The sequence below is a fragment of the Miscanthus floridulus genome, chromosome 5 (assembly GCF_019320115.1).
Source record: "Miscanthus floridulus cultivar M001 chromosome 5, ASM1932011v1, whole genome shotgun sequence".
In the NCBI taxonomy this organism is placed as follows: Eukaryota; Viridiplantae; Streptophyta; class Magnoliopsida; order Poales; family Poaceae; genus Miscanthus; species Miscanthus floridulus.
Genome location: NC_089584.1, coordinates 117,958,496 through 117,974,910, shown reverse-complemented (window position 1 = coordinate 117,974,910; position 16,415 = coordinate 117,958,496). Strand labels below are relative to the sequence as shown.

At 48.1% G+C, this 16,415-nt stretch overlaps 1 long non-coding RNA gene and 1 pseudogene across 1 annotated transcript; one reads left to right on the top strand and one right to left on the bottom strand.

Moving 5' to 3' along the window:
- The first annotated feature begins 89 nt into the window (after positions 1 to 89).
- Positions 90 to 1,879, top strand: LOC136453244 (uncharacterized). Its single transcript, XR_010758975.1, has 3 exons — positions 90 to 364; positions 1,567 to 1,666; positions 1,749 to 1,879. It is a non-coding gene; the product is annotated as an uncharacterized lncRNA (long non-coding RNA).
- Positions 1,880 to 14,628: 12,749 nt separating this feature from the next.
- LOC136453243 (ethylene-responsive transcription factor 1A-like) lies at positions 14,629 to 16,064 on the bottom strand (annotated as a pseudogene).
- Positions 16,065 to 16,415: the final 351 nt, after the last annotated feature.

The following is a 16,415-nucleotide window of genomic DNA, read 5'->3' as shown; positions in this document are numbered from 1 at the left end:
CGCAAGGCCCACGCCAGAAACCCGGCCAGGTAGGCCGAGACTTGTGTTGGGCTTGGCTCTTCGACCAGTCGCCCACACCCAGGCTTCGACTCTCCATTCTCCACTCCGTCCGGCGCCTCTTTCTTCTGACGCGGCCGATGCTACTGCGATGGGTCGCAGCCGAGGGGCGTCGCCGAGCGCGGCCGCCTAGGCCCCTCACGCGCGCGCTCTCCCACGGTAGTGTTGTGGACGCTGCCGCTCGCGATGGGGAGCTCCGGGTGTTCGTGGTCGCTGGCGAGGTATCCAGCGACTCGCTCGCTTCGCGACTCATGGCGTCTGTCAGGGCGCTGTCCCCTGTGCCCGTCCGCTTCGCTGGCGTTGGCGGGTATGTGTTCTCCCTCGTCCGTCTTTTGGTTAGGACGTCAAACTCGAGTTTACTAGATACTCCCGAAGTTTTACGGAGGTTCACATAACACATTTGATTTCTCATGTCAATGCACATGGTGCAATGCACACCTATGCACCGTTGGGATCATCTAACAATTGTAGCTGTTGTGGTTGCGGTCAAATAAATGTAGTAGAACAAAGGTAGAAGCGACATTTACAGGGTGTTTGGTTTGAGGAATCAAACCATTCTAGATGAGGTGGTGCATTGTGAGTCCATTCCTCAAATTTGGTGGAATAACTCCATTCTTCACACTAATACTAATTATTAGCTCATGAGGAATGAGGTGATGATGCATCAACCAGTTCCATTCCACAAACCAAACAAAAAAAAGGTAAGGAGAAGATGATGGACTAGCCCATTCCTCAAACCAAACACTACTAGTTTTTGGATAGTCTATAGAGTTTGATTGCATCCATTCCCACTTGAAACGTAGAAACTTGCAGAGGTGAATGAAAAACCTCAGGATAAGAGGCGTGCAACATTTTAATTAATTTTCAGGCAGGGATAGATATGTTGAATTCTCATTTATTCTTGTTAAACGTTGTACTGACATGTGGTACTGGTTGAGACAATATTTCTTTGAGGCTCAGCACACTAAAGATACTAGGATGAGGTCACCATTCTTCCTGATTCTATTGTCCCAAATGATTTGGTTTCTTTACTTGTGTGACTCCTTGCTTGAGAAAAGCGAACATTTGTTCATTTTCTTCTCTCTAGAAGAGGGAGAGTGAAGAAGATTACAAGACACAAATAGATCAAAGGCAACATCATACATTTGAACTTGCGTTTCTTTTCCTTTTCTCCATCATAAGAAAGATTTATTGTTGAGTTTCCACCATTCTTCAATTTTCTGATCTCATTTATATAGGCACATACTTCCTGATCAAATTTCATAGGGTCATTTTTGTAATCAGGTATCTTCTGTATTCTTATATTTGAAGGCGAAGTGTGAAATTATCATGTGCTCCCTGTACCCACGAAATGATCTCTTCAGCATAATTGCATTGTTTAGCTTCTCCATCTGCAATTTGATCCAATCCCAGTTTCAAGTTGGAACGTGGATCCTATCATTTGTTCTTGTTCAAATATGGTCTTTCATTTCTTTCCCCATTATACATACTCTTTTGTCAATGTTGTAGTGAATTAATGTACAAGGAAGGTTTGCAATCACTTTTTCCCATGGAAGAAATTGCCATTATGGGCATGTGGGAGCTGCTGCCGCACATATATATTATCAAGGTACTACATGTGTGTGTGCTTCTTTGCTTTCTGTTCATATGATGCACTTGACATTAATTGTACTCACTTTAATTCTGTGTAGGAAAATTGAGGATACTGCAAATGCTGTAAAGTAATCTGCTGCTCTCCCATCTCTGAACGCGCGGCAGGGGCAGGCGCTGAAAGGGCTCCCTGCTACTGCACTGTAGCCGTGGCAGGGGCAGACGCCGAAAGGCTCTCTTGCCTGCACTGTAGCCACAGCAGGGGCAGGCGCCAAAGTCAGCCCTGCTGTCACATCTAGTCACTGTAGCAGCATGACAGCCTGACATGTCTGTGTACTAGGATTAGATGGGTAGAAGTTGTATTTATAGCTTCCCACTGCAACTCAATAAAGTGAGCGAGTTCAGTTTTGCCATCTCCTCTGCAGAGCTCCGGCCAACGCTGGTGCTTGTGCTGTGTGTGTGCGTCTTCTGTTCTCCCTCCCTTCTTCTACATCTAGCCATAGTGTGTGGTCGGCAACGACGGTGAACGGTCGGCTCACCCGTGTCAAAGATCTCGGGGCCAACAAGTGGTATCAGAGCCGTACAAGCGCCGTCGTCGGACTAACCGCTGGCGATGACGAACTGTTTGGCGATGGGCGACAGCAGCGGCGCTGTTGTGGCTGCCCAGCCACGACAGGAGGTCGTCGTGCCCACGGTATGGGAGGTCGGCGGCACCAGTTGGTCGACGCTGACTCGCACCGACTATGGCGAGTGGGCGGTGACCATGAAGGTCAAGCTCAGAGCCCGACTGCTCTAGAATGCCATTGACAAGGGCACCGACAACGAAGAAGACCACATGTCAGCGTTGGAGGCTATCCTCGTTGCTGTGCCAGCGGAGTACAAGGAGCCGTTGGGGGCGAAGAATTCTGCTAATGAGGCGTGGGAGGCCATTGCAGTGATGCGCGTCGTCTCCGACCGCGCAAAGAAGGCGACGGCCCAGCTGCTGAAGCAGGAGTATGCCACCCTCAAGTTTAAGGATGGTGGGTCGGTGGAGGACTTCTCCCTCCGCCTGCAGTCGCTCATCAGCGAGCTGAGGAGCCACGGCGTCACCATCGACGAAGAAGAGGCGGTTTTCAAGTACATCCACTCCGTGCCGGTGAAGTACATCCAGATCGCTCTCTCCATAGAGACGATGCTGAACTTGTCCACCCTCACCATTGAGGATGTGACAGGCCGTCTGCGTGCGGTGGACGAGCGCATGGAGCGGACCACAACAACGACGGACAGCGGCAAGCTGCTGCTGTCAGAGGAGGAGTGGGCTACCCGGATGAAGAAGTCCGGGGAAGCCTCCTCCAGCCGTGGTGGCGATGGCAAGCGTCGCGGTAAGGCTTCTTCGAAGAAGAAGAAGGTCGACCCCAACGCCTGCCGACGCTACGGAAAGACGGGCCATTGGGCAAAGGAGTGCCCAAATCGCAAGCAGGAGAAGAAGGCTGAGGCTCATTTAACGTAGGCTGATGAGGATGATGAGGCCACTCTCCTGATAACGACGTCGCATGCAGGCGAGCTGTGTGATAGCTGCCTGGCCGAGAAGCAGAGGAGGCTGTCGTTCCCAAAGACGGTCAAGTATTGCACGGTGGACGCTCTCGAGCTCGTCCACGGCGATCTCTGCAAGCCAATCACGCCAGCCACAAACGGTAGTCGGCGGTACTTTCTTCTGCTCGTGGATGATTGCAGTCGCTATATGTGGCTGCAACTCCTGACGAGCAAGGACGAGGCGGTGGAGGCGATCAAAAAGTTCAAGGCGCGCGCAGAGGCGGAGAGCGGCAAGAAGTTGCGCATGCTGCGGACTGATCGCGGCGGTGAATTCACTTCGGTGGAGTTCGCTGCATACTGCGCGGATCAGGGTGTGGTGTGACACAACATCCTGCCGTACTCGCCATAGCAGAATGGCGTGGTGGAGCGGCGGAACCAGATGGTGGTCCGCATGGCTCGATCCATGATGAAGGCCAAGAGCATGCCGGCAAGGTTCTGGGGTGTGGCGGTGACCATGGCGGTGTTCATCCTCAACCGCATGCCCACCAAGGCCTTGAAGGGCAAGATGTCGTTCGAAGCTTGTATGGGCGCAAGCCGAGCATGTCCTTCCTCCGAACATTCGGCTATATCGGCCACGTCAGGAAGACGAAGCCGGTCCTCACCAAGTGGAGGACAGGAGCACATCGATGGTGCTCCTGGGCTACGAGGATAGATCATTGGTTTGTTAATTGCAACATATTCAAAGATACACATGCTGCTATTAAGTAATAGCTCTTGGAAGTTGGAACCGAACCGGCCAGATAGTATCTCACAATCAATTGGTTCAGACCTTTTTTTCGAAAACACAGGAGAGTTGCGCATCATTATATTAAGAAGAAAGAAAAGGGCTAGAGCCCTACAACACACACCACACACAACCCCACACAAATAACATTCGCGCCTGACAAGGACAAAAGGCGACCAAACACTATCACTAAGCTAACTACCAAAGAGAGGGGGTGTCAAGGAGGACAGACCCTTGTCTCCTGCTACACTCCACAACCGGCGCTCTTCTCCAGCAAGGGAGAGAGCTCGTCCAAGGTTGGGGGTAATTCCATAAAAAACGCAACGATTCCGGTGATTCCAAAGAGTCTAAGCACCTAGCACAATAAGAGAGTTGAGACCTTTTTGCATTAATCCACTTGTTGCTCGAATAGCCTTTTCCCACCATATATCAAAGGAAGAATCAGAAGGCTGTGGTGACAAGGAGTGTAGGCCGACCTATCTCAAAAGGAGATACCAAAATTGTCTAGCAAAGACACAGGAGACTAGGAGGTGGTTGATAGTCTCATCCTCCTGATCACAGAGAGGGCACTACACAGGATGAGGCAGCCCACGACACGCAAGGCGATCTGCTGTCTAGCACCGATTGTGGGCCACCAACAAAAAAACGACATTTGGGCGGTGCCCAGGTTCTCCAAATCCTCTCGTATGGACCAAACTCAGTAGATCCCTGGAAGAAACCCTCATAGGCAGACTTGGCTGAGTATTTCCCACTAGCAGAGAAACGCCATATGTGGACATCTTCAACATCAGGCTGTAACTCAAAATTGTACAGCAATTCCCAGAGATGAAGGAAGTCGACAATAACACCTACAATGCAGGCTCCCTTAATATCCAAAACCTAGTTGCGACTAGTAAGAGCTTCCTGTACCGTACGTTGCTTCACCCTTCTCTTCGGGATGGCTTCGAGTAGTCTCGGTGCAAGGTCAGCGATACACTGTCCATGGATCCAATGATCAGTCCAGAACAAAGTGTGATTCCCATTGCCCACTTCCGATATAACGGCTATCGAGAAGAAGGCATAAACTTGGCCTGGGATCTGAATAGGAAGGGCTGCCCATAGGCGATGAGGTTCAATTTTTTTAAACCAAACCCATCTCATCCTTAGTGCCCAACAAAGATGCTTGAGGTCAGAAATGCCAAGCCCACCTAGTTCAAGTGGACGGGTAACCTTTCCCCAAGCCACAAGACAGTGTCCTCCACGAGCATCTTTGCGGCCCCTCCAAAGAAAACTTCTCCATAGTTTGTCCACGGCTTTAATTGCCCATGGTGGGAAATCAACTGCCATTGCCAAATAAATAAGCATAGCTGTGAGGACAAACTGCACCTGAATCCTTCGTCCTCCCCCATGTCATGAGGTCTGCTTTCCATCCCGGAAGCTGATCAGCTATTCTATCTATAGTAGGTTGGATTTGTTCCTTAGTTAACTTCTTGAGAGAGAGAGAGGCAACCCCAAATATTTGCAGGGAAAATCCATGAGCGCACAGGGGAGAAGTTCCTGTACCAAGGCCAGTTCTGTATGCCCACACCTGATTGGTAACACATTGCTTTTCTGCAAATTGGTTTTGAGACCTGAAGCATCACCAAAAAGTTGGAGGATGTTCATTATGACAGCAATATCTGTTACCTCCGGCCGGAGAAAAAGAACCACATCATCGGCATAGAGAGATATACGATGTTGAAGAGCACGAGATGATAGTGGCTGCAACAAAACATCAGCGGCTGCCTTGGCTACCATATGTCCCAACACATCCATAACAAGAATAAAAAGCATGGGTGATAACGGGCCACCCTGCCTTAGTCCTCCCCGGTGGGAAATACGCTCCCCAGGTATCCCATTCAAAATTACTTGAGTAGAAGAGGAGGAGAGTAACCCGCTGATTATGTCCCTCCAGATTTGGCCAAAGCCTAAGTGCTGCAGAACCTCAAGCAAAAAGGGCCATGTCGATGTTTTACCACCAGCAACCCGTCACGGGGTACCCGGGACGGTGATTTGTTCGGAGGGATATCGGCGTTTGCAGGAACTCGATGGTAAACGCAGGGAGACAACGATTTATACTGGTTCGGCACGCCGAAAAGTCACGGCGCCCTACGTCCAGTCTGGTGTCGATAGTATATTGCGCCCTACGCTATTTGTTGTGTTGCGAGGTATGTTGTGGTTGTGAGTTCTATCGATTATGTGTGTCGGTGCCGATCTAGGGACCCCTGCCCTCCTTTATATAGTCCAGGAGAGGCGGGAGTCCTAGTCGGTTACAAAGTAGAGATCCTAGTAGGATTACGTGTAACTAGTTCTAGTAGGATTACATGTAGAGAATCCTAGTTGGACTAGGTCTTCTTCTCTCTTCTCCGTGGGAAACCCCATGGGTCCCGTATCGACAATCCCTCGAGCATCTCATGGATGAGCTTCGGAAGCCTTCTTGTTCTTCTTGGTCTTCGTTGAGTTGTTGTAAATCCGTTCCAGGTTCTTGAAGTGAAACCTTGAGATGGTCTTCTTTGTCTTTTCTTCGGCTGATGTGCACTTTTGGACAAAAGTGCACTCAGTGAGTGTAGCCCCTGAGCCTCTTGCTTGTTGGGACAAGAAGCCAGAGGGTCCCTTTAGTCTTTTTGGTTGCTTCGAGTTCTTTTTCGGTGGGTGCAATTTTTCATAAAAATTGCACTCACTGAGTGTAGCCCCCGAGCCTCTTGCTTTTGCTTGTAAAAGTTGGAGGGTCCAGATTCTTGTCTTCAAAAAATTTTGGGGGGTTATGTACCTTCTCCGAGTACTTTTCTTTAGAATAGAAATCGGATGAAGGGTCTTGATGTGTTGTCTTTGTTGTAGTCTTGAGTACTTGTATTCTTGGTCTTTTATCCTTGAATTCGAGCCCCTCGGGCGTAGTTGAAGCGAATGCCGAGCCCCCGAGCTTAGTGTTTGACTAAGTCGTGATGCTCTTCTGAGTTGTTTTTATTCATCCAGGTCATTTCTAGACTTCTCTGGTTCTTAATGTACCTCTTCCAGGTTGTTTGCACTTCGTCCAAGTTCTTTCTGAACTTGTATGTACCTTATCCGGGTTGTTTTCTAATTTGACTGAGCCGTGATGCTCTTCCGAGTTGTTTTTATTCATCCAGGTCATTTCTAGACTTCTCTGGTTCTTGATGTACCTCTTTCAGGTTGTTTGCACTTCGTCCAGGTTCTTTCTGAACTTGTCTTGGTACTTGCAGCACCTCTTCGGGGTTGTTTTATGATCGATCCGAGTTCTTTTTGAATTTGTCTTGGTACTTGCCGCACCTTGTCGGGGTTCTTTTTTGATCAATCCGGGTTCTTTCTGAGCTTGTCTTGGTTCTTGCCGTACCTCATTGGCGTTCTTTTTTATCAAACCAGGTTATTTCTGGACTTGTCTGAGTAAAATAGCTCTCAAGAGCGTGTTTTTTCCGATCTCATGGTATAGATATAGCTCTCCTGCATGTTAAACATAAAAATATATTGTAAATGACATTCTGGATATGAAGTCGGGAGCATGTCCCATATTTGAATAATCAATCAGGCGCGGGCCCTAGCATTATGAAATGTATATAAACTTTTTGCGTCTTGCTCTTGCTAGGCCATGCAAATTTCTCAGGTCATGTGAGTAGACAAGCTTCACGGATTAAGGCGTGTTCTACCTAAGGAATTCGGCGACCGTTAAGAGAAGACCTAGAGCACTATGTTTGCTCGCATGATGATTTGACTTTAGAGCACTATGTTTGCTCGCATGATGATTTTTTGTGTCTTCCCTTGCTAGGTTGGTTAATTTCCTGGGTAGTAGCCTGTTACGTTTAAGCACTTAAATCTCGCGTATGGTTCAGAGGTCCATTGATGTGACCACCCGTATGGTTCAGAGGTTCTTTGACGTGACCATGCGTATGGTTCAGAGGTTCATTGACGTGACCATCCATTCGAGAAAACAAGCTTCACGAATTAAGGCTTACTATCCGAGAAAATTAACAGTCGTTAAGGGAAGATGATATGGCCACAGAGGCATACGAATAATATCCGGAATATATAAAAAATGAGACGTGACTTAGCTTGGTTCGTGGCCGCGTTGTCGATCGCCGCAGCCGAGTTGCTGGGTATTTCGGACGAGTAGTTGGATACCATGTCCGAGCAGTTGGTTGTAGACACGTCGAGCATCCGGAACTCGTCACCGACTAGTTTGTTGGTTCTGAGTAGTAGTCGAGGTAGTCCTTGAGCACCGTGGCAGAGTCGGCGGGTTGTTGTAGTGGTAGCCAGAATATGTCGTCGTCGTGGAGTACTCGGAGAGTGTTGCGCTATTACCGGGTTGTCGTAGTGGCCTGCTTGCTTCCGGTCGGATGGCTTGCTTGTTGGCCGGCCAGAACAGCTTGTCGACAGGAATGTACGCATCATGTACGAGCCTTGATATGTACGTGCGTGCACATACATAAATAGTGCACAAACGCCTTGGCCTTGCCTGCTCGTGGCTTGGTTCTGATTTGGCTTTGATATTTCAGAGTTGTAGATGTGATGTCAGCCTGTATATGACTTGACGTGTGCTTGCACCTTGTTAGATCGTTCGTATCCCATCATGATTTATGCGTCCAGTAAATTGATGGCTTCCTCATTTGCTTGCATGCAGATCCGTATGTACATGTGTATTCAGTGTATATATGCATATATCTTAATCTTTTGCTTGCTATTGCTTCCCGGACGTCATATGTGCATGTCGTGGTTGTACTCTGCCCTGTCCTGATCGAATCCCGATCATGTGCTAGAAACTGAGCAATAGTCTGATTGTAATCGGACTTAGTGGGAGCAGTTGGAGTTAGACTTGTATCATCTGGTGTGCTTGTAGACAATCTTGCTGTACGGTCAGACTGTGCTGACGTCTTCTACCAGATGCATATTGATGGAGGAACGTGTGTGGCTGCATGGCTCCCTGTTTTGTGAACGCACTATGGATCTCAAGTTGACAGAAGTCCAGGGGAGTCCCATCGTTGCTTGAGACGTGAGTGCGGCGAGTTGTCGACGAAGCTGATGAGAGCCGTAGAGAGTTGTTGACAGGGCCGACGAGTGCCGCGGCGAATGTTGATCTTTGAGGTCCACCGAGCTCTCAAACGCAAAATGCCGAGAACCCCTACCTGGCGCGCCAGCTGTCGATGTTTTACCACCGGCAACCCATCACGGGGTACCCGGGACGGTGATTTGTTCGGAGGGATATCGACGTTTGCAGGAACTCGATGGTAAACGCAGGGAGACAACGATTTATACTGGTTCGGCGTGCCGGAAAGTCACGGCGCCCTACGTCCAGTCTGGTGTCGATAGTATATTGTGCTCTGCGCTATTTGTTGTGTTGTGAAGTATGTTGTGGTTGTGAGTTCTGTCGGTTATGTGTGTCGGTGCCGATCTAGGGACCCCTGCCCTCCTTTATATAGTCCAGGAGAGGCGGGAGTCCTAGTCGGTTACAAAGTAGAGATCCTAGTAGGATTACGTGTAACTAGTTCTAGTAGGATTACATGTAGGGAATTCTAGTTGGACTAGATCTTCTTCTCTCTTCTCCGTGGGAAACCCCATGGGTCCCGTATCGACAGGCCAAGAAACTGAATCAAAGGCCTTTGAGATGTCTAATTTTAGAAGGATTCTGGGCTACTTTTGTTGATTGAGAAATCTTGCCGTTTGCTGAATTAGCATGAAGTTGTCCTGTATGAAACGCCCTTTCATAAAATCACTTTGATTGGGAGACACCATCTGCTACAGCCGACATGCAAGTCGATTCGCCAACATTTTAGTGATCAACTTAGCAAAACTATGTACCAAGCTGATAGGTCGAAAGTCTTGTGGTTGCTCAGCTTCCTCCTTTTTAGGTAGAAGAGTGATGTAAGCTGCATTAAGCACCTCAAAACCAACAAATCTCCTACTCCATACAGCAGAAACTGCAGCCATAATATCTTTCTTTATAACCGGCCAACAAGCCTTGTAAAATCTGCCAGTAAAACCATCTAGACCGGGCGCTTTGTCCGGAGGCAGTTGCTTGATTGTTTTCCACACCTCTTCTTCAGTAAAAGGGAGCTCAAGATCAGCCAAATCATGGGAGAGGATCCCAAGCGCATCAAGGTTGATAATACGCGCTCTGTCCAGGCTTGTCCCAAGCAAGCCCTCATAGAATTCATCTAACAATCTTGCTTTGTCTTCATGTTTGGTGTAGATCTGGTCACCTGAAACCAGCTTGCCTATGAAGTTCTTCCTCTTGCGGTGACGGGCATGGAGTTGGAAAAACTTTGTGTTGGCGTCCCCATCACGTACCCAATCAATTCTTGAGCAAAGACGGGCAATTGTCCGCTTGAGGGATGCAAGAGCAAGGCAATGCTTCTTAAGATTGTTTTTCAGCCAGTCTTCTCTTGGTGAAAGGGTGCGACTGTCCTGGGCGATCTCCAGTTGATGGAGGATTTCACGGGCAAGGGCTAGCTGAGAATTAAGGTGACCCACTGATTTATCACTCCAACTCTGTAAAGCTTTAGTGGCAGCTTTGAACTTGAGGTTCAAGGTGGAGAAAGGACAAGGACCAGCCGGCACTGAGGCCCAAGCAGCTGCTATAGTTTCCTGAAACCCCTCAAGCTTAGGCCAAAAAGCTTCAAAATGAAAGCGTCTGCGACCTGATTTATTATCCTGAAGTCCAAGCAAAAGAGGGCAATGGTCTGAGTCCTCCGAAGCCATGCTTTGCAGCAGACAGTTTTGGAAAAGATCCTCCCAGTCCACTGAACAAAACACCCTGTCCAGCTTTACCAAAGTAGGATTATTTTGCTGATTTGACCATGTATACTTTCGACCATGTAGAGGAATTTCCTTGATAGCAAGATCATTAATTAAACGTCTGAAACGACCCATCATTGCTCGGTTATAGTTATCATTATTCTTGTCTTCCTCTTTGTAAATCAAGTTGAAATCGCCAACAAGAACCCGTGGATCAGGACAGCCCCCTCTGATATCTCTCAGCTCCTGTAGAAACTAGATTTTCTCATCCATGCCCTGAGGACCATACACACAGGTTAACCACCAGGAAACACCATTAACCGGGCATAGTTGAACAGTTACGCTGTTGTTATTCACATGGTAGGCCCCTGCAGTACCAAGATGACGACGCCAAGCAACAAGAATACCACCGCTAGCACCTACAGAGGGGAGCTCAGCAAACTCTGAGAAATCAGTCCCCAGAGCAGACAGGATCACTCGCCTGGCTGACGTAGAGATTTTTGTTTCCTGGATGCACACAATATCTGACCGGGAAGCTTCCACAAGAGTGCGGAGAGAATCTTGCCTTGCTGTAGAATTGAGGCCCCTTACATTCCAAATTAAAATTTTAGCTGGATCCATTACAAGATTGTGAAAAAACGACCAAGAGCACAACCAGAGCAGCTTATGTGGCTACTACATCTTCACCAACTTGATCATCATCCTCACAGAACTCGGGGATGGACCAGTTGAACAGGGCAGCCAAACCAATCAGATGGATGTCAGGAAGTGGGTTTTCAAAAAGCTTGCAATACTCCTCTTCAGCCTGCTGACAGACACCATTCTGCTCACTAATGATTTCCAGCGAGCGCATAACCTTCTTTTTCGACCGCCTTGCCCAGTCCGCCGGTTGGAACTCAGCCACTGCCCCCGCAAGACGTTGACTATGCCGTGGAGTCTCACCAGGTGGCAGAGCTTTTGCGCGACGTTTGCTGATGGTGGGGACTGGCAGCAGGCCTACTGTCCGACGGGAGAGCTTGCTGATGAAGGTGTCGTGGTTCAAAGGCGTCGCGGCTGGGGACGGAGCCGGAGCTGCCACATCCCCCGTCGGTATACACGGAGATTTGGGGGAGACCTCGGCCTCCAGCTCTATCGTCGGCGCCAACGTGGAGCTCTATGGAAGAGCAGCCCCGCGCGGGCGAGAGCGGCGACGCGAGTAGACTTGTAGCGGGTTCGCAAAATTGGTTCAGACCAGGGGCGGATCCAGCAGGGGGGGGGGCTCAAGCCCTCCCTACCCAAACTGAAGCAGTGCAAATTACTGTAGAGCCCCTATAAATTTTTAGGCAAAGTTCTATAGTGTAGGGGGCTGAGACTTAAGATCGAGCAACAGTGTTGTTCAGTCTCCCCTAAAATATTTCCTGGATCCGCCGCTGGTTCAGACCTACTTGAGATGTGTGGAGTACACATGTTGGTATGATTATAGATTATCTAATCCTCATTAGCATCTGCTACATCTCGACCCAATCAAGTAAAGTATAACAAATAGAGCTAATGAGAAATTCCTGGTTCACAGTTTAACTTTTAGGCCCCGTTTGGCTTACCCCATATTCGACTTGTTCGGCTTGTTTTTTCAGCCGGAACAGTGTTTTTCTCTCACAACAATTCAGCCAGAACGGTGTTTTTCAGCCAGTTTCAACCAAGATTCAGACCAACGAAAGTGTCTGTAACTTAAGCAGCTAGGTCTGCCTGTGCAAACTGTCATCATGTAACTTTGTTGTTGCAGTTAATTGCTAGATGCTACTGCAAATTTGATTGCACTTTCAGCATCCCTTGAGTGAACTAAGAAGGTAATGCTTCCTTTTACAGGCTAGTAGAGCAGCATTATGTACTTCAGGTACAGCTGTTATGGAACTAATGTTAGCAAGACTACCCTATGTGGTAGCTTACCAAGCTCATTTCATTACAGAATGCTTTATCCACTTGAGGAAAAAGATAAACTTTATTTCTCTGCCCAACATTCTCTTGAATTCTCCCGTTGTGCCTGAGATCCTTTTTCGGGCTTGTACAGCTAAGAATCTAGCTGCAAAATTAAGGTAACATGTTTCTAACCTTGACAAATTTTTTTCTAGAGGTACAAGAGGAGCATCTTACTATCCAAAATAATCACAATCAAGGGCCTTCAATGAATTGCTCGCTAAAGCTGCTGAACCTATTGATTTGCACTTCCTCTAGTGAATTGGAATATGCAGTAATTAGAGGTTGAGAGTTTGAGGGTTGCTTTGCCTTCTTTTCTGCACCCATGGTCTAACATAGAGTACCACCTATTATAGAAGGATACAAATGTGGGATAGGAATCGTAATTTTTTCGGTTTTTTCGCTACGAAGTTAATGTGGGATTTGACATTAATTATGACCCAATCGCTTATGAAAATGAATAACAATTGGTATGTTACCTTTTGTTAAGCTTCCTTCTTGGAGTGATTATAGTTTCCATTTTTTGTATGTCAGAACTATTTTTCTTAAATCATCTTTTTTTCTAAGTCATGTCATAGAACAAACAGGTTTTGTGTATGAATGGGTATAGATCAATAAGAAGAAAATGGTTTTGTAGCATTGAAAGAACATCATTTTTAGAAAATAACATGAAAAGGTCTCCCGGTTAGTATTTTCTTTGGGTGATATTTGACGTGATGGAGATCTTTTAGTGGTATTTTCTGAAAATGATGTTCTATCGTGCTACACAAACAATTTTCCCGAGTAGTAAATTTTCAAAGATAATATTGGCATCCATATGCGGGGGAGGCTTGCCTCGGTTTTTCCCTTCCCCAGACCCCACTCATGTGGGAGCCTCCGGTACTGGGTCTGCCCATAGCAGGCCTGTCATACATTCAGGTATCTCAGCTCCTTGACTTTATTGCTTGTTACTACAATTGCCTCTTCCATAGCAGGCCTGTCATACATTCAGGCCAGTTGCTTGTTGCCTTGACTACATTGTGTTTCCATTTTTTAGCAATATTTTATTTTCATTTTACGATGTGAATTGGACCTCATGGTATCTATCCCATTTGATTGGACCATTGAGGTTATTTCCAACGATCAAATCCGCCAGATGCAAATTGAATCAGCTAAGTATTCAAGGTTCTCTATGAACCCATCAAGAAACGGGATACTTTATTAAGGGAAAAGATTGGCTACTCAGGCTTGTCATCAAATTTCCTATTTCCTAGCTCAAGTAGAGGCCTGCTGGAGTTACTCTTAATGAAGCGCATGTCTAGATTTCTGCTGTGCTGAAGAATGGAGAGGTAAATCCTCAAAATACCCCACGAAATTTGGTGGTGAATTCTGGTGTACTAGTCTGCATGTCTTTGTTATTACACGTGTTTAGTTCCCACCCCAAATTCTCAAAAAGTGCTACAGTAGCCATCGCATCAAATCTTGCAATACGTGCATAGAGCATTAAATGTAGACGAAAAAAAAACTAATTGCACAGTTTGGTTGAAAATTGCAAGACGAACGTTTTGAGCATAATTAGTCCATGATTGAACACTATTTGCCAAATAAAAACGAAGGTGCTACAGTAGCTAAATTTCAAACTTTCACCTAACTAAACACGCGCAATTTGTATGGACAGTTCATACTGTTGTCCACCTGACATTGGGCAATGGGAAGGTGGAAACTGGCAGGACTGAAATTTCCTGTCAAAGATTTTTCAAAAAGAAAATCCTGTCAAAGTGGGTGAAGCATGGATTCCCACGTTGCCAGTGGTACGATGACGTCACTCCTGAGGTCACTCAGACGGTGGGCCATGGGACGGCGAATGTTCTATAAAAAATGTTTTTGAATTTTTGTTTTGGTTTAAAGAAAGTTGCCAGAGTTACACGGGCAGTGGACTCAATCGTGGATCCGTAACATCTCTGTTCTCCGCAAGTTCCAGATGACCACCGGTCATCTCGAGGCATCACGTCAGATGTTTCTTTCTCGACGCACCAAATTATCCGTGATTCCGTGAGCGAACATTCAGGGGTCAGGACTCAGGAACCCCAACATGCGTGTTTAGTTGGCATTGCATCCTATTGGAATCCGGTTCGGTTCTTAAAATCCGGGTAAGAATGCAACCACTTCGAATTTGGTTTGGTTGGCTGATTCTGTACTCAGCATTTGTTCACACTGAGAAATCTTCATTAAACTAAGCATTCATGTTTTCATCTTGGCCTTTCTATATATTCACGATTAATAATAATAAATATATCCAAAAATAAGATCGTGCACGTTCGCCCCCAAAACCAAATGTTGAAGGATCTCAAAATACAAAAAGAAACAGTGGAGTTGTATGGCTATCTTATCCCCTCAAATTCAACCCGTCACAGTTCATGGCATGTCCTTACAACGAGAAGAGCGATCGCTACGCTACCATGCCACTCTGCTCAACGGACTGACTAATGCTTAGAAACATTCATTATCAGGAGGGTCATCAGCTGCCAATGACCCGTTTTCCTTGAGATCGCATTCGCCGTTCGCTTGGCTTCCGTCACCCCAGCAGCCCGCGACCGCCGGCGGGAAGTTGAGCAGCGCCTTGGCGCCCCGCATGCGGAACGCAGCGCGGTCGTACGCCGCGGCGGCCTCCTCGGCCGTGGCGAAGGTGCCGAGTCAGAGCCGCGCCCCGTGCCGCGCTGGGTCACGGATCTCCGCGGTGTACTTGCCCCATGGCCGCCGCCTCACCCCGCGGTAGTGCCGCCCCGTTGTGGCCGCCTTCGGTGCGTGCGCGGCCCTGCTGTTGCCACCGCCGCCGCCGCCCTTGCGCGCGGCGCCAGAAGCGAGCGCCGCCTTCAGCGTAGGCAGCGACGAGGCCGGCGGCTGGTTGGTGGCGGGCGCCGCAGCGGAGCCGGATGCCTCGCGGAGCACGTCGAAGAGGACCATGTCCAGGGAGTCGTCCTCGTTGAGGGCGAGGTACTGGCCGTGCCCGTGCGCCGCCGCCGCGGCGCTGGCCAGGGAGAGCGACGTGCCCAGCATGCCCCCACCCGCGCCCGCGCGTGGATACGACGAGGCACTAGCACCGCTGGCCTGAGGCGCGGGCGTGGCGACGTCGCGGACCACGCTGCTGCTGCTGCTGCGCTCCAAGGAGAGAGACATGTACGTGTTCATCATGTCTTACGCACACCGGCAGACCTGCTCTCGTGTGGCCAGGGCATGAGCACGAGAGCGTGCCTGCTCTCTTGTTGACCTATGGTGGAGAGAGAGTGCCTTGGGGAGGAGGAAGCTGTGCAGTGGCTGCGCTATTTGAGTTGGTGCAAACTGGAGGAATTCCCAGCTGGAGCGCTGATGACATTTGATTTGAGCGCGTGTTTAGTTGGGTGAAAGTTGAAAATTTGGCTATCGTAGCACTTTCGTTTTTATTTGGCAAATAGTATTCAATTATGGACTAATTAGGCTTAAAACGTTCGTATCGTAATTTCCAACTAAACTGTGCAATTAGTTTTTTTATCTACATTTAATGCTCCATGCATGTATCGTAAGATTCGATGTGATGGCTACTGTAGCATTTTTGGGAATTTGGGATGGGAACTAAACACGCGCTGAGTATATAAAGCACACAGAATGTGAATTGGCAACCATCTCTCGTGCGCTTGCGTCCTCCGGTTGTCAATGCGTGGCTAAACACTCTTTTCAAGTTGTTATAGCCACAGGGGGCGGCTTAAATGGTGGTTTGCCTAGTCGGCTCGTGCGTTCGGTCGTT